This window comes from Rhinolophus sinicus, chromosome 8, assembly GCF_057876585.1.
Source record: "Rhinolophus sinicus isolate RSI-liver-muscle chromosome 8, RSI-T2T, whole genome shotgun sequence".
Lineage (NCBI taxonomy): Eukaryota > Metazoa > Chordata > Mammalia > Chiroptera > Rhinolophidae > Rhinolophus > Rhinolophus sinicus.
In genome coordinates this window covers 30,647,414-30,674,120 of record NC_142508.1, presented here as the reverse complement: position 1 = coordinate 30,674,120, position 26,707 = coordinate 30,647,414, and the positions used below count along the sequence as shown (strand labels likewise).

The 26,707-nt window shown below is 54.6% G+C and overlaps 4 non-coding genes across 4 annotated transcripts; all 4 read right to left on the bottom strand.

The window, feature by feature from the left end:
• Window positions 1-4,429: 4,429 nt before the first annotated feature.
• Window positions 4,430-4,548, bottom strand: LOC148757445 (5S ribosomal RNA). The gene has a single exon (XR_016022274.1). It is a non-coding gene; the product is annotated as a 5S ribosomal RNA (ribosomal RNA).
• Window positions 4,549-10,202: 5,654 nt separating this feature from the next.
• Window positions 10,203-10,321, bottom strand: LOC148757444 (5S ribosomal RNA). Its single transcript, XR_016022273.1, has one exon. It is a non-coding gene; the product is annotated as a 5S ribosomal RNA (ribosomal RNA).
• Window positions 10,322-15,956: 5,635 nt separating this feature from the next.
• On the bottom strand, window positions 15,957-16,075 carry LOC148757443 (5S ribosomal RNA). Its single transcript, XR_016022272.1, has one exon. It is a non-coding gene; the product is annotated as a 5S ribosomal RNA (ribosomal RNA).
• Window positions 16,076-21,718: 5,643 nt separating this feature from the next.
• On the bottom strand, window positions 21,719-21,837 carry LOC148757442 (5S ribosomal RNA). The gene has a single exon (XR_016022271.1). It is a non-coding gene; the product is annotated as a 5S ribosomal RNA (ribosomal RNA).
• Between the last annotated feature and the right edge of the window lie 4,870 nt (window positions 21,838-26,707).

Here is a 26,707-nt window from a genome sequence, read left to right as displayed (position 1 = left end):
GTGCATGTATGTATCTAGACGTACAGAGAGACATGGACAGAGACAGAGAAAGAGGGGGCTGGCACGCGGGGAGAGAGCTCCTGAGCGAGAGCCACAGCCCAACAGGCATGTCGCAGAGCCAGACGGACAGGGGGTGGAGGTTGAGGGTGGGGGGGACGCACAGGCTGGGACACGGACTGGGACGGACGCACTGAGGCTGTGTTGCGGTGGCAGCTTCTCCACCGGTGTGTGGTGGAGCCCGGGGCTGGGCTCCGCTAAGGAGGCAGTGCCCGGGCTTTGGCAGTCACCCTCAAAGCCCCCGGGGCGGGCCGCCAGGGTCTCCGGAGTGCCGGTGGGCTCCGAGCCCCGCCCAGGGTCCCGCCCGCGGGCGGAGAGTGGCAGCCCCAGGCACCCTCGTTGTGAGGGTTGTGTGCCTGCGTGCCTGCTCTTCCCCTTGTGGTGGTGTGGGGAGCTGGAGCATCAAGGGTTAAGAAAATGTAACTACAAGCAGAGGTTGGGAGGATGGCTGAGGGGAACTCCGATAAGCATAAAGAACAAACAGAAACAGACACCTGCTGTTCTGGGAATGGGACAATCTCAAAAGGTCTAAAGACAGTCAGGGCCAAACTTTGGAGAAACATAACTAATCTGTACTTGCTGCCTCAGCCGCTTTATGTAACCTTCTTGTTTCTGTCTGTATAAAAGAATGCTGAAAAATCAAGCAGGCGCAGCAGTCCAGTCAGAACTGCTCGCCCTCCCGATCCCATCTTTGTCTCTTGTCCAATTTTTTCTCTCAATCCTCACTCCCCACTTCAGGAACCGTTCGTCTCGTCGGCAGGCTCCGACAAGTGGCGCCCGAACAGGGACCTGACTACTGGGGAATCAGTGAAGGACTCCGCTTGCAAACGAGACGCGTCGAATAAGGTTAGTGAAAGCGGTGAGATACCATAGTCGGGAGTAAAATAAAATGGGACAGGGTAACAGTAAAAGGCTGTTTACTCACATGTTAAGGAGCATGCTAAAAGCTAGAGGAGTTAAAACCAGTGAAGCACAGTTGCTTCGATTTTTAGAATTTGTAGTACAAATATGTCCCTGGTTCCCCGAAGAAGGGACTTTAAACTTAGAAACTTGGGAAAAGGTGAGAGAGCGTTTACAGGGATATTATGATGCTCGTGGACCCTCTGAAGTACCAGTAGATACTTTTTCCTTATGGAATTTGGTTAGGGATGTGATCGATCCTAAACACGAGGGAATCAGATACTCTGAGAATGATCAACCCAAACTGGATCCCCCTGGGAAGCAGAGGTGCAAAGATTACAAGCTGCACTCACTTCCCTCTCTGTTCAAATGCAATTAGTCCAGGCTCAACAGACTGGGCCTTTATTAGAATCTCAATCAGAATAGAAGCCTGGGTTACAATGAAGCTCTCCTCCAAGTGTAGTTGCAGGGCTAGATCCACTGCCCGAGGCCCCTATCAACCGAAAAAGATTCAAGCCGCCAAGCTGCTAGTACAGGGGCAACTTAAAAAGGGACACATTGCCCCCTCCAATTCTCCCGGGAATTCTCCCATTTTTGTTATTAAAAAAAAAAAAAAAAAAAAAAAAAAAAAAATCTGGTAGATAGAGATTATGACAAGATTTAGAAAAAGTTAATAAAACCATGAAATGAAGGGGAGCCTTACAGACAGGCTTGCCCTGTCCTGCAGCCACACCAAAACACACATGTAAAATTGTTTTGGACTTCAAAGATTGTTTTTATACTATACCTTTAAATCCTGATGACTGCCCTGGATTTGCTTTCAGTGTTCCTTCCGTTAATTTACAAGAACCTTTTAAGAGCTATCATTGGCTAGTGCTACCTCAGGGAATGGCTAGTAGCCCTACATTATGTCAAAAACTTGTATCAGCTGCAATAAAACCTACCCGAAGGACATTTCCAGATATTTACATCATCCACTACACGGATGACATACTTCTTGCCCACTCTTGTGAACCAAAGTTGCTTGCTGCTTTTGCTCATTTACAAGAAAAGCTCCACAATTATGGGCTAGTTATAGCCCCAGAAAAAATTCAGCAAGTGCCTCCTTACTCTTATCTGGGATATTGTTTAATGCCTCAGGCCATTGTGCCTCAAAAAAATACAAATCCGGCGAGATTGTTTAAAAACGTTAAATGATTTCCAAAAGCTACTGGGAGGCATTAACTGGATTAGACCTCAGTTGCGGTTGACAACCGGTGAATTACAACCTTTGTTTAAAATATTACGTGGGGAAGCTGATCCTACTTCTCCCCGCGAGATAACACGGGGAAGAGGCTTTGCTTGTATTTCTCCAGGTCCGGAAGAAAAACCTTTGTGAATTCCTGGTCGGTGTTAAACCATACCATGAGCGACAGCCCACAGAAGAGAAGACATCTGTAGATACCCATCCACGCCCCCTACTGTTCCATTCTTGTGTTTACACCTTATGTCTCTCTGTCTGGTCCCCCAAAGATGGTTTGCAGCCAAAGACGGGTAAGATATCTCACGGGAGATACAACCTAAGCCGGGCGGAACCGAGTGGGGACCCCCAATGAGCTGCCTTAGAAGATCCAAAAAGGAGCCTTTCCTCCCCTTCCCCCTGCCTGGCAAAAGCCATTGCTGTCTCTGGCTTTCCTCTCTCACCTGATTGTGAGAGAAGTCATGAGGGCAATGAAGATCAGTTCTCTCCACTTATCTCAACAGAAGTGTTACAATATGGGTGACTTGACCCTGAGAAGGTAAGACATCATGGGACTTTATGCTTCGGCTGTTAACAGACAAAGGGTGATTGGAATAAACATTTTTCTGCTATGAGGTACGAGTCTCACAGACCGTGTAAGAAAAAAATGTTACTCTTGATCTTATCCAGTTTCATAAAGAGGTCTTGACACTGCAAGAGACCTCTCCTTTAAACACCGATATAGCTGATACTCTCAACAAACTTGTCTCTAGTTTTCACAATGTATTGCCATCATACTCTTCAATGCTTCAAATTATGCCCCCCTCCCCTTGTAATTCCGCCTGTTGTGATCCTCCTGATACTATGTTTCCTCCCCTGCATCACAGAAGCTGTGATGGGGATAGTCACAGATATTTATGGAGAAATTCACAAAATAAGGCTCCACATGGCTAATAAACCAAAAGCCACTGCCCCTGTCTAACCCCGAAGGAGATCGGTAGCCAATGACGGGTAATGATCAGTGGATGTCTTACAACCTAAGACAGGAGTCGATCGCTTTGATGAAGGATATCCAATGACGGGTAAGTGAGAATGTCTGTACTGACCACCTAAGCCAGGCACGATCTCAAAAAATAAAAAAGGGGGAATTGCGGGGAGCTGGAGCATCAAGCGTTAAGAAAATGTAACTACAAGCAGAGGTTGGGAGGATGGCTGAGGGGAACTCCGATAAGCATAAAGAACAAACAGAAACAGACACCTGCTGTTCTGGGAATGGGACAATCTCAAAAGGTCTAAAGACAGTCAGGGCCAAACTTTGGAAAAACATAACTAATCTGTACTTGCTGCCTCAGCCGCTTTATGTAACCTTCCTGTTTCTGTCTGTATAAAAGAATGCTGAAAAATCAAGCAGGCGCAGCAGTCTAGTCAGAACTGCTCGCCCTCCCGATCCCATCTTTGTCTCTTGTCTATTTTCTTCTCAATCCTCACTCCCCACTTCAGGAACCGTTCGTCTCGTCGGCAGGCTCCGACATGGTGGTCTCTCCTGGAGCCCGAGGGCGTGCGGGGTGTTGGGGTGCTGCTCTCTCCGTCCCCTGGTTTGTCCCGGCTCTTTTTCCCCTGTGTGTCGGGGCCACTGCGGCCGGCGGGAACCGAGGGCTCCTGGCTCTTGTGGGAGACGGGAGGGGGCGCGCGCGCGCGCGCGCGCGCGGGGGTGTGGGGCGAGGTGCCTGCCAGCAGAGACAGAGGCCCCCGGTGGGGCGGGGCGGGTGGGCATCCCGTTTGCCGGAGGACACGCCTATCCTGTGTCTCGGGGCCCAGGTGCAGGCACAGGGATGGTCGTCCCCTGGGCTCGGGCCGAGGTGCAAAGGACCGGCACGTCCTGGGATGGAGAAAGCCTGGTGGAGGCCTGCGCCGGCAGGCAGCCCTGGGCTTGGGCTTTGGGGGCGGCGGGGGCGGGGAGCGGGAGGGAGCGCGGCGATGGCAGCGGCGGCGACGGCGGCGACCGCGGCTCGGCGAAGGGCTGCGGGCTGTCGGCCTGCGGGAGCGAAGAGGACTGAGAAGAGGGTGTGGGGGGGAGCCGGGGCCGACGGGCCTGGCGTGCGGCCCGGGCTGCGAGCTTGTAGTGCCGGGCGGCTGACCCGCCGCTGGCCAGGGGTACCTTCGGCTGGCTGGGCGGCAGAAGAGGGGCAAGGGGCGCCAGGGGTTCGGAGGGAGCCACGCCGGGGCGGCGGCGCAAAAGGAGAGGCGAGCAAAAGCCTACAGCACCCGGTATTCCCAGGCGGTCTCCCATCCAAGTACTAACCAGGCCCGACCCTGCTTAGCTTCCGAGATCAGACGAGATCGGGCGCGTTCAGGGTGGTATGGCCGTAGACGCTGGGACCCGGCTGCCGGCGCCCCAAGAGCCTGCTCCCGGCCTGCCTCGTGAGCGTGCGCCGTGCTGCTGGGCCGCTCGGGTGGCGAGCATCTCCTCGCGGGCCGGCTCCGCCGGCGCCGCGCCTCCCGCCTGCTCCCCGCCTCCCCCGGACGCCGCCGGCGTGGGCGGCGGGCTACTCTTGGCCCGCAGCGAGGCCCCTCCGCGCCACCCGTGGCTCCACGGGCCTCTGTCACTTCCCTGACGGTGACAGAAGTCTCGGCGCCCTGGCATCCTGGGACTCCCCGGGCCCCGTACGGCTTACACCCCGCCCCCCCCAACCCCGCTCACCCCCACCCCCAGCCCCACCACCCCAGACCCGCCTGGCTGCTCTGCGGTCCCCCGCTCGTGGCAAGCGAGGGGGTCGCAGGGTCCTCTCAGGCCCCTCCGGCCCTAGGCACGCGCGGCCCTGGCCCTGGCACTGGCCGGCCCCACCGACTGGCCCAAAGCCACGGGGAGCCACCCGTGCCACCAGGGTGCAGCGGCTCCAGTCTGCCGTCACCCTTCGTCACACAGCCTTCCGTCCGGGCCCTCGCCCCTCCTCAGCGACCAGCGTCCCGCCCGATCTCCGGTCCCTTCACTGGCTACACGTCACCTCTCCTGACCCAGGGAGGTGAGAGAGAGGATGAGAGAAGGCCAGAGACGGAGCAAGAGAGAGGCGGAGAGAGACAGGTGGGGACTGTGGCGACAGAGTCCCAGAGAGCCGTTTCCAGGCTCTGGGCCTCGCGTGGAGGGGTGCTGCCTCGGGTGGTGCACGGTCATCAGCTGTGACCGCTTGGCCGTCAGCTGTTGCCAGTTGGCCATAGGCCACCGGTACAGCTGCGGTGGCCAAGCTAGGAAGCGCGGATGGTGGACTGCAAATTGCAGAGGGGCGCGGATTGCAGTTGGCCGGCTTGGCGTGTCGGTCGGTTGGTGGGTCGGTTGGTTGGCAGAGAAGCGGCCGGCAGGTTGGGGATCGTGCGGCTCCGGCTTGCTGTGTCTCCGAGCCAGCCGCCCGTGAGAAATGGTGCTATGAGACCCCTATCCATGGCTCCGTTGGTGTTCCTTCTTGGCCTCGCCATATCCTGCGTTCTTGTGCGGGCAGAGGGACTAGAGTCCCCGCAGGACAGGGACCGACAGACAGAACGGGGGGGGGGGAGGAGGAGGAGGAGGAGGAGGGAGCGAGATGGAAATATACACGTATATGTGCATGTATGTATCTAGACGTACAGAGAGACATGGACAGAGACAGAGAAAGAGGGGGCTGGCACGCGGGGAGAGAGCTCCTGAGCGAGAGCCACAGCCCAACAGGCATGTCGCAGAGCCAGACGGACAGGGGGTGGAGGTTGAGGGTGGGGGGGACGCACAGGCTGGGACACGGACTGGGACGGACGCACTGAGGCTGTGTTGCGGTGGCAGCTTCTCCACCGGTGTGTGGTGGAGCCCGGGGCTGGGCTCCGCTAAGGAGGCAGTGCCCGGGCTTTGGCAGTCACCCTCAAAGCCCCCGGGGCGGGCCGCCAGGGTCTCCGGAGTGCCGGTGGGCTCCGAGCCCCGCCCAGGGTCCCGCCCGCGGGCGGAGAGTGGCAGCCCCAGGCACCCTCGTTGTGAGGGTTGTGTGCCTGCGTGCCTGCTCTTCCCCTTGTGGTGGTGTGGGGAGCTGGAGCATCAAGGGTTAAGAAAATGTAACTACAAGCAGAGGTTGGGAGGATGGCTGAGGGGAACTCCGATAAGCATAAAGAACAAACAGAAACAGACACCTGCTGTTCTGGGAATGGGACAATCTCAAAAGGTCTAAAGACAGTCAGGGCCAAACTTTGGAGAAACATAACTAATCTGTACTTGCTGCCTCAGCCGCTTTATGTAACCTTCTTGTTTCTGTCTGTATAAAAGAATGCTGAAAAATCAAGCAGGCGCAGCAGTCCAGTCAGAACTGCTCGCCCTCCCGATCCCATCTTTGTCTCTTGTCCAATTTTTTCTCTCAATCCTCACTCCCCACTTCAGGAACCGTTCGTCTCGTCGGCAGGCTCCGACAAGTGGCGCCCGAACAGGGACCTGACTACTGGGGAATCAGTGAAGGACTCCGCTTGCAAACGAGACGCGTCGAATAAGGTTAGTGAAAGCGGTGAGATACCATAGTCGGGAGTAAAATAAAATGGGACAGGGTAACAGTAAAAGGCTGTTTACTCACATGTTAAGGAGCATGCTAAAAGCTAGAGGAGTTAAAACCAGTGAAGCACAGTTGCTTCGATTTTTAGAATTTGTAGTACAAATATGTCCCTGGTTCCCCGAAGAAGGGACTTTAAACTTAGAAACTTGGGAAAAGGTGAGAGAGCGTTTACAGGGATATTATGATGCTCGTGGACCCTCTGAAGTACCAGTAGATACTTTTTCCTTATGGAATTTGGTTAGGGATGTGATCGATCCTAGACACGAGGGAATCAGATACTCTGAGAATGATCAACCCAAACTGGATCCCCCTGGGAAGCAGAGGTGCAAAGATTACAAGCTGCACTCACTTCCCTCTCTGTTCAAATGCAATTAGTCCAGGCTCAACAGACTGGGCCTTTATTAGAATCTCAATCAGAATAGAAGCCTGGGTTACAATGAAGCTCTCCTCCAAGTGTAGTTGCAGGGCTAGATCCACTGCCCGAGGCCCCTATCAACCGAAAAAGATTCAAGCCGCCAAGCTGCTAGTACAGGGGCAACTTAAAAAGGGACACATTGCCCCCTCCAATTCTCCCGGGAATTCTCCCATTTTTGTTATTAAAAAAAAAAAAAAAAAAAAAAAAAAAAAAAAATCTGGTAGATAGAGATTATGACAAGATTTAGAAAAAGTTAATAAAACCATGAAATGAAGGGGAGCCTTACAGACAGGCTTGCCCTGTCCTGCAGCCACACCAAAACACACATGTAAAATTGTTTTGGACTTCAAAGATTGTTTTTATACTATACCTTTAAATCCTGATGACTGCCCTGGATTTGCTTTCAGTGTTCCTTCCGTTAATTTACAAGAACCTTTTAAGAGCTATCATTGGCTAGTGCTACCTCAGGGAATGGCTAGTAGCCCTACATTATGTCAAAAACTTGTATCAGCTGCAATAAAACCTACCCGAAGGACATTTCCAGATATTTACATCATCCACTACACGGATGACATACTTCTTGCCCACTCTTGTGAACCAAAGTTGCTTGCTGCTTTTGCTCATTTACAAGAAAAGCTCCACAATTATGGGCTAGTTATAGCCCCAGAAAAAATTCAGCAAGTGCCTCCTTACTCTTATCTGGGATATTGTTTAATGCCTCAGGCCATTGTGCCTCAAAAAAATACAAATCCGGCGAGATTGTTTAAAAACGTTAAATGATTTCCAAAAGCTACTGGGAGGCATTAACTGGATTAGACCTCAGTTGCGGTTGACAACCGGTGAATTACAACCTTTGTTTAAAATATTACGTGGGGAAGCTGATCCTACTTCTCCCCGCGAGATAACACGGGGAAGAGGCTTTGCTTGTATTTCTCCAGGTCCGGAAGAAAAACCTTTGTGAATTCCTGGTCGGTGTTAAACCATACCATGAGCGACAGCCCACAGAAGAGAAGACATCTGTAGATACCCATCCACGCCCCCTACTGTTCCATTCTTGTGTTTACACCTTATGTCTCTCTGTCTGGTCCCCCAAAGATGGTTTGCAGCCAAAGACGGGTAAGATATCTCACGGGAGATACAACCTAAGCCGGGCGGAACCGAGTGGGGACCCCCAATGAGCTGCCTTAGAAGATCCAAAAAGGAGCCTTTCCTCCCCTTCCCCCTGCCTGGCAAAAGCCATTGCTGTCTCTGGCTTTCCTCTCTCACCTGATTGTGAGAGAAGTCATGAGGGCAATGAAGATCAGTTCTCTCCACTTATCTCAACAGAACTGTTACAATATGGGTGACTTGACCCTGAGAAGGTAAGACATCATGGGACTTTATGCTTCGGCTGTTAACAGACAAAGGGTGATTGGAATAAACATTTTTCTGCTATGAGGTACGAGTCTCACAGACCGTGTAAGAAAAAAATGTTACTCTTGATCTTATCCAGTTTCATAAAGAGGTCTTGACACTGCAAGAGACCTCTCCTTTAAACACCGATATAGCTGATACTCTCAACAAACTTGTCTCTAGTTTTCACAATGTATTGCCATCATACTCTTCAATGCTTCAAATTATGCCCCCCTCCCCTTGTAATTCCGCCTGTTGTGATCCTCCTGATACTATGTTTCCTCCCCTGCATCACAGAAGCTGTGATGGGGATAGTCACAGATATTTATGGAGAAATTCACAAAATAAGGCTCCACATGGCTAATAAACCAAAAGCCACTGCCCCTGTCTAACCCCGAAGGAGATCGGTAGCCAATGACGGGTAATGATCAGTGGATGTCTTACAACCTAAGACAGGAGTCGATCGCTTTGATGAAGGATATCCAATGACGGGTAAGTGAGAATGTCTGTACTGACCACCTAAGCCAGGCACGATCTCAAAAAATAAAAAAGGGGGAATTGCGGGGAGCTGGAGCATCAAGCGTTAAGAAAATGTAACTACAAGCAGAGGTTGGGAGGATGGCTGAGGGGAACTCCGATAAGCATAAAGAACAAACAGAAACAGACACCTGCTGTTCTGGGAATGGGACAATCTCAAAAGGTCTAAAGACAGTCAGGGCCAAACTTTGGAAAAACATAACTAATCTGTACTTGCTGCCTCAGCCGCTTTATGTAACCTTCCTGTTTCTGTCTGTATAAAAGAATGCTGAAAAATCAAGCAGGCGCAGCAGTCTAGTCAGAACTGCTCGCCCTCCCGATCCCATCTTTGTCTCTTGTCTATTTTCTTCTCAATCCTCACTCCCCACTTCAGGAACCGTTCGTCTCGTCGGCAGGCTCCGACATGGTGGTCTCTCCTGGAGCCCGAGGGCGTGCGGGGTGTTGGGGTGCTGCTCTCTCCGTCCCCTGGTTTGTCCCGGCTCTTTTTCCCCTGTGTGTCGGGGCCACTGCGGCCGGCGGGAACCGAGGGCTCCTGGCTCTTGTGGGAGACGGGAGGGGGCGCGCGCGCGCGCGCGCGCGCGGGGGTGTGGGGCGAGGTGCCTGCCAGCAGAGACAGAGGCCCCCGGTGGGGCGGGGCGGGTGGGCATCCCGTTTGCCGGAGGACACGCCTATCCTGTGTCTCGGGGCCCAGGTGCAGGCACAGGGATGGTCGTCCCCTGGGCTCGGGCCGAGGTGCAAAGGACCGGCACGTCCTGGGATGGAGAAAGCCTGGTGGAGGCCTGCGCCGGCAGGCAGCCCTGGGCTTGGGCTTTGGGGGCGGCGGGGGCGGGGAGCGGGAGGGAGCGCGGCGATGGCAGCGGCGGCGACGGCGGCGACCGCGGCTCGGCGAAGGGCTGCGGGCTGTCGGCCTGCGGGAGCGAAGAGGACTGAGAAGAGGGTGTGGGGGGGAGCCGGGGCCGACGGGCCTGGCGTGCGGCCCGGGCTGCGAGCTTGTAGTGCCGGGCGGCTGACCCGCCGCTGGCCAGGGGTACCTTCGGCTGGCTGGGCGGCAGAAGAGGGGCAAGGGGCGCCAGGGGTTCGGAGGGAGCCACGCCGGGGCGGCGGCGCAAAAGGAGAGGCGAGCAAAAGCCTACAGCACCCGGTATTCCCAGGCGGTCTCCCATCCAAGTACTAACCAGGCCCGACCCTGCTTAGCTTCCGAGATCAGACGAGATCGGGCGCGTTCAGGGTGGTATGGCCGTAGACGCTGGGACCCGGCTGCCGGCGCCCCAAGAGCCTGCTCCCGGCCTGCCTCGTGAGCGTGCGCCGTGCTGCTGGGCCGCTCGGGTGGCGAGCATCTCCTCGCGGGCCGGCTCCGCCGGCGCCGCGCCTCCCGCCTGCTCCCCGCCTCCCCCGGACGCCGCCGGCGTGGGCGGCGGGCTACTCTTGGCCCGCAGCGAGGCCCCTCCGCGCCACCCGTGGCTCCACGGGCCTCTGTCACTTCCCTGACGGTGACAGAAGTCTCGGCGCCCTGGCATCCTGGGACTCCCCGGGCCCCGTACGGCTTACACCCCGCCCCCCCCAACCCCGCTCACCCCCACCCCCAGCCCCACCACCCCAGACCCGCCTGGCTGCTCTGCGGTCCCCCGCTCGTGGCAAGCGAGGGGGTCGCAGGGTCCTCTCAGGCCCCTCCGGCCCTAGGCACGCGCGGCCCTGGCCCTGGCACTGGCCGGCCCCACCGACTGGCCCAAAGCCACGGGGAGCCACCCGTGCCACCAGGGTGCAGCGGCTCCAGTCTGCCGTCACCCTTCGTCACACAGCCTTCCGTCCGGGCCCTCGCCCCTCCTCAGCGACCAGCGTCCCGCCCGATCTCCGGTCCCTTCACTGGCTACACGTCACCTCTCCTGACCCAGGGAGGTGAGAGAGAGGATGAGAGAAGGCCAGAGACGGAGCAAGAGAGAGGCGGAGAGAGACAGGCGGGGACTGTGGCGACAGAGTCCCAGAGAGCCGTTTCCAGGCTCTGGGCCTCGCGTGGAGGGGTGCTGCCTCGGGTGGTGCACGGTCATCAGCTGTGACCGCTTGGCCGTCAGCTGTTGCCAGTTGGCCATAGGCCACCGGTACAGCTGCGGTGGCCAAGCTAGGAAGCGCGGATGGTGGACTGCAAATTGCAGAGGGGCGCGGATTGCAGTTGGCCGGCTTGGCGTGTCGGTCGGTTGGTGGGTCGGTTGGTTGGCAGAGAAGCGGCCGGCAGGTTGGGGATCGTGCGGCTCCGGCTTGCTGTGTCTCCGAGCCAGCCGCCCGTGAGAAATGGTGCTATGAGACCCCTATCCATGGCTCCGTTGGTGTTCCTTCTTGGCCTCGCCATATCCTGCGTTCTTGTGCGGGCAGAGGGACTAGAGTCCCCGCAGGACAGGGACCGACAGACAGAACGGGGGGGGGGGAGGAGGAGGAGGAGGAGGAGGGAGCGAGATGGAAATATACACGTATATGTGCATGTATGTATCTAGACGTACAGAGAGACATGGACAGAGACAGAGAAAGAGGGGGCTGGCACGCGGGGAGAGAGCTCCTGAGCGAGAGCCACAGCCCAACAGGCATGTCGCAGAGCCAGACGGACAGGGGGTGGAGGTTGAGGGTGGGGGGGACGCACAGGCTGGGACACGGACTGGGACGGACGCACTGAGGCTGTGTTGCGGTGGCAGCTTCTCCACCGGTGTGTGGTGGAGCCCGGGGCTGGGCTCCGCTAAGGAGGCAGTGCCCGGGCTTTGGCAGTCACCCTCAAAGCCCCCGGGGCGGGCCGCCAGGGTCTCCGGAGTGCCGGTGGGCTCCGAGCCCCGCCCAGGGTCCCGCCCGCGGGCGGAGAGTGGCAGCCCCAGGCACCCTCGTTGTGAGGGTTGTGTGCCTGCGTGCCTGCTCTTCCCCTTGTGGTGGTGTGGGGAGCTGGAGCATCAAGGGTTAAGAAAATGTAACTACAAGCAGAGGTTGGGAGGATGGCTGAGGGGAACTCCGATAAGCATAAAGAACAAACAGAAACAGACACCTGCTGTTCTGGGAATGGGACAATCTCAAAAGGTCTAAAGACAGTCAGGGCCAAACTTTGGAGAAACATAACTAATCTGTACTTGCTGCCTCAGCCGCTTTATGTAACCTTCTTGTTTCTGTCTGTATAAAAGAATGCTGAAAAATCAAGCAGGCGCAGCAGTCCAGTCAGAACTGCTCGCCCTCCCGATCCCATCTTTGTCTCTTGTCCAATTTTTTCTCTCAATCCTCACTCCCCACTTCAGGAACCGTTCGTCTCGTCGGCAGGCTCCGACAAGTGGCGCCCGAACAGGGACCTGACTACTGGGGAATCAGTGAAGGACTCCGCTTGCAAACGAGACGCGTCGAATAAGGTTAGTGAAAGCGGTGAGATACCATAGTCGGGAGTAAAATAAAATGGGACAGGGTAACAGTAAAAGGCTGTTTACTCACATGTTAAGGAGCATGCTAAAAGCTAGAGGAGTTAAAACCAGTGAAGCACAGTTGCTTCGATTTTTAGAATTTGTAGTACAAATATGTCCCTGGTTCCCCGAAGAAGGGACTTTAAACTTAGAAACTTGGGAAAAGGTGAGAGAGCGTTTACAGGGATATTATGATGCTCGTGGACCCTCTGAAGTACCAGTAGATACTTTTTCCTTATGGAATTTGGTTAGGGATGTGATCGATCCTAAACACGAGGGAATCAGATACTCTGAGAATGATCAACCCAAACTGGATCCCCCTGGGAAGCAGAGGTGCAAAGATTACAAGCTGCACTCACTTCCCTCTCTGTTCAAATGCAATTAGTCCAGGCTCAACAGACTGGGCCTTTATTAGAATCTCAATCAGAATAGAAGCCTGGGTTACAATGAAGCTCTCCTCCAAGTGTAGTTGCAGGGCTAGATCCACTGCCCGAGGCCCCTATCAACCGAAAAAGATTCAAGCCGCCAAGCTGCTAGTACAGGGGCAACTTAAAAAGGGACACATTGCCCCCTCCAATTCTCCCGGGAATTCTCCCATTTTTGTTATTAAAAAAAAAAAAAAAAAAAATCTGGTAGATAGAGATTATGACAAGATTTAGAAAAAGTTAATAAAACCATGAAATGAAGGGGAGCCTTACAGACAGGCTTGCCCTGTCCTGCAGCCACACCAAAACACACATGTAAAATTGTTTTGGACTTCAAAGATTGTTTTTATACTATACCTTTAAATCCTGATGACTGCCCTGGATTTGCTTTCAGTGTTCCTTCCGTTAATTTACAAGAACCTTTTAAGAGCTATCATTGGCTAGTGCTACCTCAGGGAATGGCTAGTAGCCCTACATTATGTCAAAAACTTGTATCAGCTGCAATAAAACCTACCCGAAGGACATTTCCAGATATTTACATCATCCACTACACGGATGACATACTTCTTGCCCACTCTTGTGAACCAAAGTTGCTTGCTGCTTTTGCTCATTTACAAGAAAAGCTCCACAATTATGGGCTAGTTATAGCCCCAGAAAAAATTCAGCAAGTGCCTCCTTACTCTTATCTGGGATATTGTTTAATGCCTCAGGCCATTGTGCCTCAAAAAAATACAAATCCGGCGAGATTGTTTAAAAACGTTAAATGATTTCCAAAAGCTACTGGGAGGCATTAACTGGATTAGACCTCAGTTGCGGTTGACAACCGGTGAATTACAACCTTTGTTTAAAATATTACGTGGGGAAGCTGATCCTACTTCTCCCCGCGAGATAACACGGGGAAGAGGCTTTGCTTGTATTTCTCCAGGTCCGGAAGAAAAACCTTTGTGAATTCCTGGTCGGTGTTAAACCATACCATGAGCGACAGCCCACAGAAGAGAAGACATCTGTAGATACCCATCCACGCCCCCTACTGTTCCATTCTTGTGTTTACACCTTATGTCTCTCTGTCTGGTCCCCCAAAGATGGTTTGCAGCCAAAGACGGGTAAGATATCTCACGGGAGATACAACCTAAGCCGGGCGGAACCGAGTGGGGACCCCCAATGAGCTGCCTTAGAAGATCCAAAAAGGAGCCTTTCCTCCCCTTCCCCCTGCCTGGCAAAAGCCATTGCTGTCTCTGGCTTTCCTCTCTCACCTGATTGTGAGAGAAGTCATGAGGGCAATGAAGATCAGTTCTCTCCACTTATCTCAACAGAACTGTTACAATATGGGTGACTTGACCCTGAGAAGGTAAGACATCATGGGACTTTATGCTTCGGCTGTTAACAGACAAAGGGTGATTGGAATAAACATTTTTCTGCTATGAGGTACGAGTCTCACAGACCGTGTAAGAAAAAAATGTTACTCTTGATCTTATCCAGTTTCATAAAGAGGTCTTGACACTGCAAGAGACCTCTCCTTTAAACACCGATATAGCTGATACTCTCAACAAACTTGTCTCTAGTTTTCACAATGTATTGCCATCATACTCTTCAATGCTTCAAATTATGCCCCCCTCCCCTTGTAATTCCGCCTGTTGTGATCCTCCTGATACTATGTTTCCTCCCCTGCATCACAGAAGCTGTGATGGGGATAGTCACAGATATTTATGGAGAAATTCACAAAATAAGGCTCCACATGGCTAATAAACCAAAAGCCACTGCCCCTGTCTAACCCCGAAGGAGATCGGTAGCCAATGACGGGTAATGATCAGTGGATGTCTTACAACCTAAGACAGGAGTCGATCGCTTTGATGAAGGATATCCAATGACGGGTAAGTGAGAATGTCTGTACTGACCACCTAAGCCAGGCACGATCTCAAAAAATAAAAAAGGGGGAATTGCGGGGAGCTGGAGCATCAAGCGTTAAGAAAATGTAACTACAAGCAGAGGTTGGGAGGATGGCTGAGGGGAACTCCGATAAGCATAAAGAACAAACAGAAACAGACACCTGCTGTTCTGGGAATGGGACAATCTCAAAAGGTCTAAAGACAGTCAGGGCCAAACTTTGGAAAAACATAACTAATCTGTACTTGCTGCCTCAGCCGCTTTATGTAACCTTCCTGTTTCTGTCTGTATAAAAGAATGCTGAAAAATCAAGCAGGCGCAGCAGTCTAGTCAGAACTGCTCGCCCTCCCGATCCCATCTTTGTCTCTTGTCTATTTTCTTCTCAATCCTCACTCCCCACTTCAGGAACCGTTCGTCTCGTCGGCAGGCTCCGACATGGTGGTCTCTCCTGGAGCCCGAGGGCGTGCGGGGTGTTGGGGTGCTGCTCTCTCCGTCCCCTGGTTTGTCCCGGCTCTTTTTCCCCTGTGTGTCGGGGCCACTGCGGCCGGCGGGAACCGAGGGCTCCTGGCTCTTGTGGGAGACGGGAGGGGGCGCGCGCGCGCGCGCGGGGGTGTGGGGCGAGGTGCCTGCCAGCAGAGACAGAGGCCCCCGGTGGGGCGGGGCGGGTGGGCATCCCGTTTGCCGGAGGACACGCCTATCCTGTGTCTCGGGGCCCAGGTGCAGGCACAGGGATGGTCGTCCCCTGGGCTCGGGCCGAGGTGCAAAGGACCGGCACGTCCTGGGATGGAGAAAGCCTGGTGGAGGCCTGCGCCGGCAGGCAGCCCTGGGCTTGGGCTTTGGGGGCGGCGGGGGCGGGGAGCGGGAGGGAGCGCGGCGATGGCAGCGGCGGCGACGGCGGCGACCGCGGCTCGGCGAAGGGCTGCGGGCTGTCGGCCTGCGGGAGCGAAGAGGACTGAGAAGAGGGTGTGGGGGGGAGCCGGGGCCGACGGGCCTGGCGTGCGGCCCGGGCTGCGAGCTTGTAGTGCCGGGCGGCTGACCCGCCGCTGGCCAGGGGTACCTTCGGCTGGCTGGGCGGCAGAAGAGGGGCAAGGGGCGCCAGGGGTTCGGAGGGAGCCACGCCGGGGCGGCGGCGCAAAAGGAGAGGCGAGCAAAAGCCTACAGCACCCGGTATTCCCAGGCGGTCTCCCATCCAAGTACTAACCAGGCCCGACCCTGCTTAGCTTCCGAGATCAGACGAGATCGGGCGCGTTCAGGGTGGTATGGCCGTAGACGCTGGGACCCGGCTGCCGGCGCCCCAAGAGCCTGCTCCCGGCCTGCCTCGTGAGCGTGCGCCGTGCTGCTGGGCCGCTCGGGTGGCGAGCATCTCCTCGCGGGCCGGCTCCGCCGGCGCCGCGCCTCCCGCCTGCTCCCCGCCTCCCCCGGACGCCGCCGGCGTGGGCGGCGGGCTACTCTTGGCCCGCAGCGAGGCCCCTCCGCGCCACCCGTGGCTCCACGGGCCTCTGTCACTTCCCTGACGGTGACAGAAGTCTCGGCGCCCTGGCATCCTGGGACTCCCCGGGCCCCGTACGGCTTACACCCCGCCCCCCCAACCCCGCTCACCCCCACCCCCAGCCCCACCACCCCAGACCCGCCTGGCTGCTCTGCGGTCCCCCGCTCGTGGCAAGCGAGGGGGTCGCAGGGTCCTCTCAGGCCCCTCCGGCCCTAGGCACGCGCGGCCCTGGCCCTGGCACTGGCCGGCCCCACCGACTGGCCCAAAGCCACGGGGAGCCACCCGTGCCACCAGGGTGCAGCGGCTCCAGTCTGCCGTCACCCTTCGTCACACAGCCTTCCGTCCGGGCCCTCGCCCCTCCTCAGCGACCAGCGTCCCGCCCGATCTCCGGTCCCTTCACTGGCTACACGTCACCTCTCCTGACCCAGGGAGGTGAGAGAGAGGATGAGAGAAGGCCAGAGACGGAGCAAGAGAGAGGCGGAGAGAGACAGGCGGGGACTGTGGCGACAGAGTCCCAGAGAGCCGTTTCCAGGCTCTGGGCCTCGCGTGGAGGGGTGCTGCCTCGGGTGGTGCACGGTCATCAGCTGTGACCGCTTGGCCGTCAGCTGTTGCCAGTTGGCCATAGGCCACCGGTACAGCTGCGGTGGCCAAGCTAGGAAGCGCGGATGGTGGACTGCAAATTGCAGAGGGGCGCGGATTGCAGTTGGCCGGCTTGGCGTGTCGGTCGGTTGGTGGGTCGGTTGGTTGGCAGAGAAGCGGCCGGCAGGTTGGGGATCGTGCGGCTCCGGCTTGCTGTGTCTCCGAGCCAGCCGCCCGTGAGAAATGGTGCTATGAGACCCCTATCCATGGCTCCGTTGGTGTTCCTTCTTGGCCTCGCCATATCCTGCGTTCTTGTGCGGGCAGAGGGACTAGAGTCCCCGCAGGACAGGGACCGACAGACAGAACGGGGGGGGGGGGAGGAGGAGGAGGAGGAGGAGGGAGCGAGATGGAAATATACACGTATATGTGCATGTATGTATCTAGACGTACAGAGAGACATGGACAGAGACAGAGAAAGAGGGGGCTGGCACGCGGGGAGAGAGCTCCTGAGCGAGAGCCACAGCCCAACAGGCATGTCGCAGAGCCAGACGGACAGGGGGTGGAGGTTGAGGGTGGGGGGGACGCACAGGCTGGGACACGGACTGGGACGGACGCACTGAGGCTGTGTTGCGGTGGCAGCTTCTCCACCGGTGTGTGGTCGAGCCCGGGGCTGGGCTCCGCTAAGGAGGCAGTGCCCGGGCTTTGGCAGTCACCCTCAAAGCCCCCGGGGCGGGCCGCCAGGGTCTCCGGAGTGCCGGTGGGCTCCGAGCCCCGCCCAGGGTCCCGCCCGCGGGCGGAGAGTGGCAGCCCCAGGCACCCTCGTTGTGAGGGTTGTGTGCCTGCGTGCCTGCTCTTCCCCTTGTGGTGGTGTGGGGAGCTGGAGCATCAAGGGTTAAGAAAATGTAACTACAAGCAGAGGTTGGGAGGATGGCTGAGGGGAACTCCGATAAGCATAAAGAACAAACAGAAACAGACACCTGCTGTTCTGGGAATGGGACAATCTCAAAAGGTCTAAAGACAGTCAGGGCCAAACTTTGGAGAAACATAACTAATCTGTACTTGCTGCCTCAGCCGCTTTATGTAACCTTCTTGTTTCTGTCTGTATAAAAGAATGCTGAAAAATCAAGCAGGCGCAGCAGTCCAGTCAGAACTGCTCGCCCTCCCGATCCCATCTTTGTCTCTTGTCCAATTTTTTCTCTCAATCCTCACTCCCCACTTCAGGAACCGTTCGTCTCGTCGGCAGGCTCCGACAAGTGGCGCCCGAACAGGGACCTGACTACTGGGGAATCAGTGAAGGACTCCGCTTGCAAACGAGACGCGTCGAATAAGGTTAGTGAAAGCGGTGAGATACCATAGTCGGGAGTAAAATAAAATGGGACAGGGTAACAGTAAAAGGCTGTTTACTCACATGTTAAGGAGCATGCTAAAAGCTAGAGGAGTTAAAACCAGTGAAGCACAGTTGCTTCGATTTTTAGAATTTGTAGTACAAATATGTCCCTGGTTCCCCGAAGAAGGCACTTTAAACTTAGAAACTTGGGAAAAGGTGAGAGAGCGTTTACAGGGATATTATGATGCTCGTGGACCCTCTGAAGTACCAGTAGATACTTTTTCCTTATGGAATTTGGTTAGGGATGTGATCGATCCTAAACACGAGGGAATCAGATACTCTGAGAATGATCAACCCAAACTGGATCCCCCTGGGAAGCAGAGGTGCAAAGATTACAAGCTGCACTCACTTCCCTCTCTGTTCAAATGCAATTAGTCCAGGCTCAACAGACTGGGCCTTTATTAGAATCTCAATCAGAATAGAAGCCTGGGTTACAATGAAGCTCTCCTCCAAGTGTAGTTGCAGGGCTAGATCCACTGCCCGAGGCCCCTTTCAACCGAAAAAGATTCAAGCCGCCAAGCTGCTAGTACAGGAGCAACTTAAAAAGGGACACATTGCCCCCTCCAATTCTCCCGGGAATTCTCCCATTTTTGTTATTAAAAAAAAAAAAAAAAAAAAAATCTGGTAGATAGAGATTATGACAAGATTTAGAAAAAGTTAATAAAACCATGAAATGAAGGGGAGCCTTACAGACAGGCTTGCCCTGTCCTGCAGCCACACCAAAACACACATGTAAAATTGTTTTGGACTTCAAAGATTGTTTTTATACTATACCTTTAAATCCTGATGACTGCCCTGGATTTGCTTTCAGTGTTCCTTCCGTTAATTTACAAGAACCTTTTAAGAGCTATCATTGGCTAGTGCTACCTCAGGGAATGGCTAGTAGCCCTACATTATGTCAAAAACTTGTATCAGCTGCAATAAAACCTACCCGAAGGACATTTCCAGATATTTACATCATCCACTACACGGATGACATACTTCTTGCCCACTCTTGTGAACCAAAGTTGCTTGCTGCTTTTGCTCATTTACAAGAAAAGCTCCACAATTATGGGCTAGTTATAGCCCCAGAAAAAATTCAGCAAGTGCCTCCTTACTCTTATCTGGGATATTGTTTAATGCCTCAGGCCATTGTGCCTCAAAAAAATACAAATCCGGCGAGATTGTTTAAAAACGTTAAATGATTTCCAAAAGCTACTGGGAGGCATTAACTGGATTAGACCTCAGTTGCGGTTGACAACCGGTGAATTACAACCTTTGTTTAAAATATTACGTGGGGAAGCTGATCCTACTTCTCCCCGCGAGATAACACGGGGAAGAGGCTTTGCTTGTATTTCTCCAGGTCCGGAAGAAAAACCTTTGTGAATTCCTGGTCGGTGTTAAACCATACCATGAGCGACAGCCCACAGAAGAGAAGACATCTGTAGATACCCATCCACGCCCCCTACTGTTCCATTCTTGTGTTTACACCTTATGTCTCTCTGTCTGGTCCCCCAAAGATGGTTTGCAGCCAAAGACGGGTAAGATATCTCACGGGAGATACAACCTAAGCCGGGCGGAACCGAGTGGGGACCCCCAATGAGCTGCCTTAGAAGATCCAAAAAGGAGCCTTTCCTCCCCTTCCCCCTGCCTGGCAAAAGCCATTGCTGTCTCTGGCTTTCCTCTCTCACCTGATTGTGAGAGAAGTCATGAGGGCAATGAAGATCAGTTCTCTCCACTTATCTCAACAGAACTGTTACAATATGGGTGACTTGACCCTGAGAAGGTAAGACATCATGGGACTTTATGCTTCGGCTGTTAACAGACAAAGGGTGATTGGAATAAACATTTTTCTGCTATGAGGTACGAGTCTCACAGACCGTGTAAGAAAAAAATGTTACTCTTGATCTTATCCAGTTTCATAAAGAGGTCTTGACACTGCAAGAGACCTCTCCTTTAAACACCGATATAGCTGATACTCTCAACAAACTTGTCTCTAGTTTTCACAATGTATTGCCATCATACTCTTCAATGCTTCAAATTATGCCCCCCTCCCCTTGTAATTCCGCCTGTTGTGATCCTCCTGATACTATGTTTCCTCCCCTGCATCACAGAAGCTGTGATGGGGATAGTCACAGATATTTATGGAGAAATTCACAAAATAAGGCTCCACATGGCTAATAAACCAAAAGCCACTGCCCCTGTCTAACCCCGAAGGAGATCGGTAGCCAATGACGGGTAATGATCAGTGGATGTCTTACAACCTAAGACAGGAGTCGATCGCTTTGATGAAGGATATCCAATGACGGGTAAGTGAGAATGTCTGTACTGACCACCTAAGCCAGGCACGATCTCAAAAAATAAAAAAGGGGGAATTGCGGGGAGCTGGAGCATCAAGCGTTAAGAAAATGTAACTACAAGCAGAGGTTGGGAGGATGGCTGAGGGGAACTCCGATAAGCATAAAGAACAAACAGAAACAGACACCTGCTGTTCTGGGAATGGGACAATCTCAAAAGGTCTAAAGACAGTCAGGGCCAAACTTTGGAAAAACATAACTAATCTGTACTTGCTGCCTCAGCCGCTTTATGTAACCTTCCTGTTTCTGTCTGTATAAAAGAATGCTGAAAAATCAAGCAGGCGCAGCAGTCTAGTCAGAACTGCTCGCCCTCCCGATCCCATCTTTGTCTCTTGTCTATTTTCTTCTCAATCCTCACTCCCCACTTCAGGAACCGTTCGTCTCGTCGGCAGGCTCCGACATGGTGGTCTCTCCTGGAGCCCGAGGGCGTGCGGGGTGTTGGGGTGCTGCTCTCTCCGTCCCCTGGTTTGTCCCGGCTCTTTTTCCCCTGTGTGTCGGGGCCACTGCGGCCGGCGGGAACCGAGGGCTCCTGGCTCTTGTGGGAGACGGGAGGGGGCGCGCGCGCGCGCGCGCGCGCGGGGGTGTGGGGCGAGGTGCCTGCCAGCAGAGACAGAGGCCCCCGGTGGGGCGGGGCGGGTGGGCATCCCGTTTGCCGGAGGACACGCCTATCCTGTGTCTCGGGGCCCAGGTGCAGGCACAGGGATGGTCGTCCCCTGGGCTCGGGCCGAGGTGCAAAGGACCGGCACGTCCTGGGATGGAGAAAGCCTGGTGGAGGCCTGCGCCGGCAGGCAGCCCTGGGCTTGGGCTTTGGGGGCGGCGGGGGCGGGGAGCGGGAGGGAGCGCGGCGATGGCAGCGGCGGCGACGGCGGCGACCGCGGCTCGGCGAAGGGCTGCGGGCTGTCGGCCTGCGGGAGCGAAGAGGACTGAGAAGAGGGTGTGGGGGGGAGCCGGGGCCGACGGGCCTGGCGTGCGGCCCGGGCTGCGAGCTTGTAGTGCCGGGCGGCTGACCCGCCGCTGGCCAGGGGTACCTTCGGCTGGCTGGGCGGCAGAAGAGGGGCAAGGGGCGCCAGGGGTTCGGAGGGAGCCACGCCGGGGCGGCGGCGCAAAAGGAGAGGCGAGCAAAAGCCTACAGCACCCGGTATTCCCAGGCGGTCTCCCATCCAAGTACTAACCAGGCCCGACCCTGCTTAGCTTCCGAGATCAGACGAGATCGGGCGCGTTCAGGGTGGTATGGCCGTAGACGCTGGGACCCGGCTGCCGGCGCCCCAAGAGCCTGCTCCCGGCCTGCCTCGTGAGCGTGCGCCGTGCTGCTGGGCCGCTCGGGTGGCGAGCATCTCCTCGCGGGCCGGCTCCGCCGGCGCCGCGCCTCCCGCCTGCTCCCCGCCTCCCCCGGACGCCGCCGGCGTGGGCGGCGGGCTACTCTTGGCCCGCAGCGAGGCCCCTCCGCGCCACCCGTGGCTCCACGGGCCTCTGTCACTTCCCTGACGGTGACAGAAGTCTCGGCGCCCTGGCATCCTGGGACTCCCCGGGCCCCGTACGGCTTACACCCCGCCCCCCCCAACCCCGCTCACCCCCACCCCCAGCCCCACCACCCCAGACCCGCCTGGCTGCTCTGCGGTCCCCCGCTCGTGGCAAGCGAGGGGGTCGCAGGGTCCTCTCAGGCCCCTCCGGCCCTAGGCACGCGCGGCCCTGGCCCTGGCACTGGCCGGCCCCACCGACTGGCCCAAAGCCACGGGGAGCCACCCGTGCCACCAGGGTGCAGCGGCTCCAGTCTGCCGTCACCCTTCGTCACACAGCCTTCCGTCCGGGCCCTCGCCCCTCCTCAGCGACCAGCGTCCCGCCCGATCTCCGGTCCCTTCACTGGCTACACGTCACCTCTCCTGACCCAGGGAGGTGAGAGAGAGGATGAGAGAAGGCCAGAGACGGAGCAAGAGAGAGGCGGAGAGAGACAGGCGGGGACTGTGGCGACAGAGTCCCAGAGAGCCGTTTCCAGGCTCTGGGCCTCGCGTGGAGGGGTGCTGCCTCGGGTGGTGCACGGTCATCAGCTGTGACCGCTTGGCCGTCAGCTGTTGCCAGTTGGCCATAGGCCACCGGTACAGCTGCGGTGGCCAAGCTAGGAAGCGCGGATGGTGGACTGCAAATTGCAGAGGGGCGCGGATTGCAGTTGGCCGGCTTGGCGTGTCGGTCGGTTGGTGGGTCGGTTGGTTGGCAGAGAAGCGGCCGGCAGGTTGGGGATCGTGCGGCTCCGGCTTGCTGTGTCTCCGAGCCAGCCGCCCGTGAGAAATGGTGCTATGAGACCCCTATCCATGGCTCCGTTGGTGTTCCTTCTTGGCCTCGCCATATCCTGCGTTCTTGTGCGGGCAGAGGGACTAGAGTCCCCGCAGGACAGGGACCGACAGACAGAACGGGGGGGGGGAGGAGGAGGAGGAGGAGGAGGGAGCGAGATGGAAATATACACGTATATGTGCATGTATGTATCTAGACGTACAGAGAGACATGGACAGAGACAGAGAAAGAGGGGGCTGGCACGCGGGGAGAGAGCTCCTGAGCGAGAGCCACAGCCCAACAGGCATGTCGCAGAGCCAGACGGACAGGGGGTGGAGGTTGAGGGTGGGGGGGACGCACAGGCTGGGACACGGACTGGGACGGACGCACTGAGGCTGTGTTGCGGTGGCAGCTTCTCCACCGGTGTGTGGTGGAGCCCGGGGCTGGGCTCCGCTAAGGAGGCAGTGCCCGGGCTTTGGCAGTCACCCTCAAAGCCCCCGGGGCGGGCCGCCAGGGTCTCCGGAGTGCCGGTGGGCTCCGAGCCCCGCCCAGGGTCCCGCCCGCGGGCGGAGAGTGGCAGCCCCAGGCACCCTCGTTGTGAGGGTTGTGTGCCTGCGTGCCTGCTCTTCCCCTTGTGGTGGTGTGGGGAGCTGGAGCATCAAGGGTTAAGAAAATGTAACTACAAGCAGAGGTTGGGAGGATGGCTGAGGGGAACTCCGATAAGCATAAAGAACAAACAGAAACAGACACCTGCTGTTCTGGGAATGGGACAATCTCAAAAGGTCTAAAGACAGTCAGGGCCAAACTTTGGAGAAACATAACTAATCTGTACTTGCTGCCTCAGCCGCTTTATGTAACCTTCTTGTTTCTGTCTGTATAAAAGAATGCTGAAAAATCAAGCAGGCGCAGCAGTCCAGTCAGAACTGCTCGCCCTCCCGATCCCATCTTTGTCTCTTGTCCAATTTTTTCTCTCAATCCTCACTCCCCACTTCAGGAACCGTTCGTCTCGTCGGCAGGCTCCGACAAGTGGCGCCCGAACAGGGACCTGACTACTGGGGAATCAGTGAAGGACTCCGCTTGCAAACGAGACGCGTCGAATAAGGTTAGTGAAAGCGGTGAGATACCATAGTCGGGAGTAAAATAAAATGGGACAGGGTAACAGTAAAAGGCTGTTTACTCACATGTTAAGGAGCATGCTAAAAGCTAGAGGAGTTAAAACCAGTGAAGCACAGTTGCTTCGATTTTTAGAATTTGTAGTACAAATATGTCCCTGGTTCCCCGAAGAAGGGACTTTAAACTTAGAAACTTGGGAAAAGGTGAGAGAGCGTTTACAGGGATATTATGATGCTCGTGGACCCTCTGAAGTACCAGTAGATACTTTTTCCTTATGGAATTTGGTTAGGGATGTGATCGATCCTAAACACGAGGGAATCAGATACTCTGAGAATGATCAACCCAAACTGGATCCCCCTGGGAAGCAGAGGTGCAAAGATTACAAGCTGCACTCACTTCCCTCTCTGTTCAAATGCAATTAGTCCAGGCTCAACAGACTGGGCCTTTATTAGAATCTCAATCAGAATAGAAGCCTGGGTTACAATGAAGCTCTCCTCCAAGTGTAGTTGCAGGGCTAGATCCACTGCCCGAGGCCCCTATCAACCGAAAAAGATTCAAGCCGCCAAGCTGCTAGTACAGGGGCAACTTAAAAAGGGACACATTGCCCCCTCCAATTCTCCCGGGAATTCTCCCATTTTTGTTATTAAAAAAAAAAAAAAAAAAAAAAAAAAAAAAATCTGGTAGATAGAGATTATGACAAGATTTAGAAAAAGTTAATAAAACCATGAAATGAAGGGGAGCCTTACAGACAGGCTTGCCCTGTCCTGCAGCCACACCAAAACACACATGTAAAATTGTTTTGGACTTCAAAGATTGTTTTTATACTATACCTTTAAATCCTGATGACTGCCCTGGATTTGCTTTCAGTGTTCCTTCCGTTAATTTACAAGAACCTTTTAAGAGCTATCATTGGCTAGTGCTACCTCAGGGAATGGCTAGTAGCCCTACATTATGTCAAAAACTTGTATCAGCTGCAATAAAACCTACCCGAAGGACATTTCCAGATATTTACATCATCCACTACACGGATGACATACTTCTTGCCCACTCTTGTGAACCAAAGTTGCTTGCTGCTTTTGCTCATTTACAAGAAAAGCTCCACAATTATGGGCTAGTTATAGCCCCAGAAAAAATTCAGCAAGTGCCTCCTTACTCTTATCTGGGATATTGTTTAATGCCTCAGGCCATTGTGCCTCAAAAAAATACAAATCCGGCGAGATTGTTTAAAAACGTTAAATGATTTCCAAAAGCTACTGGGAGGCATTAACTGGATTAGACCTCAGTTGCGGTTGACAACCGGTGAATTACAACCTTTGTTTAAAATATTACGTGGGGAAGCTGATCCTACTTCTCCCCGCGAGATAACACGGGGAAGAGGCTTTGCTTGTATTTCTCCAGGTCCGGAAGAAAAACCTTTGTGAATTCCTGGTCGGTGTTAAACCATACCATGAGCGACAGCCCACAGAAGAGAAGACATCTGTAGATACCCATCCACGCCCCCTACTGTTCCATTCTTGTGTTTACACCTTATGTCTCTCTGTCTGGTCCCCCAAAGATGGTTTGCAGCCAAAGACGGGTAAGATATCTCACGGGAGATACAACCTAAGCCGGGCGGAACCGAGTGGGGACCCCCAATGAGCTGCCTTAGAAGATCCAAAAAGGAGCCTTTCCTCCCCTTCCCCCTGCCTGGCAAAAGCCATTGCTGTCTCTGGCTTTCCTCTCTCACCTGATTGTGAGAGAAGTCATGAGGGCAATGAAGATCAGTTCTCTCCACTTATCTCAACAGAACTGTTACAATATGGGTGACTTGACCCTGAGAAGGTAAGACATCATGGGACTTTATGCTTCGGCTGTTAACAGACAAAGGGTGATTGGAATAAACATTTTTCTGCTATGAGGTACGAGTCTCACAGACCGTGTAAGAAAAAAATGTTACTCTTGATCTTATCCAGTTTCATAAAGAGGTCTTGACACTGCAAGAGACCTCTCCTTTAAACACCGATATAGCTGATACTCTCAACAAACTTGTCTCTAGTTTTCACAATGTATTGCCATCATACTCTTCAATGCTTCAAATTATGCCCCCCTCCCCTTGTAATTCCGCCTGTTGTGATCCTCCTGATACTATGTTTCCTCCCCTGCATCACAGAAGCTGTGATGGGGATAGTCACAGATATTTATGGAGAAATTCACAAAATAAGGCTCCACATGGCTAATAAACCAAAAGCCACTGCCCCTGTCTAACCCCGAAGGAGATCGGTAGCCAATGACGGGTAATGATCAGTGGATGTCTTACAACCTAAGACAGGAGTCGATCGCTTTGATGAAGGATATCCAATGACGGGTAAGTGAGAATGTCTGTACTGACCACCTAAGCCAGGCACGATCTCAAAAAATAAAAAAGGGGGAATTGCGGGGAGCTGGAGCATCAAGCGTTAAGAAAATGTAACTACAAGCAGAGGTTGGGAGGATGGCTGAGGGGAACTCCGATAAGCATAAAGAACAAACAGAAACAGACACCTGCTGTTCTGGGAATGGGACAATCTCAAAAGGTCTAAAGACAGTCAGGGCCAAACTTTGGAAAAACATAACTAATCTGTACTTGCTGCCTCAGCCGCTTTATGTAACCTTCCTGTTTCTGTCTGTATAAAAGAATGCTGAAAAATCAAGCAGGCGCAGCAGTCTAGTCAGAACTGCTCGCCCTCCCGATCCCATCTTTGTCTCTTGTCTATTT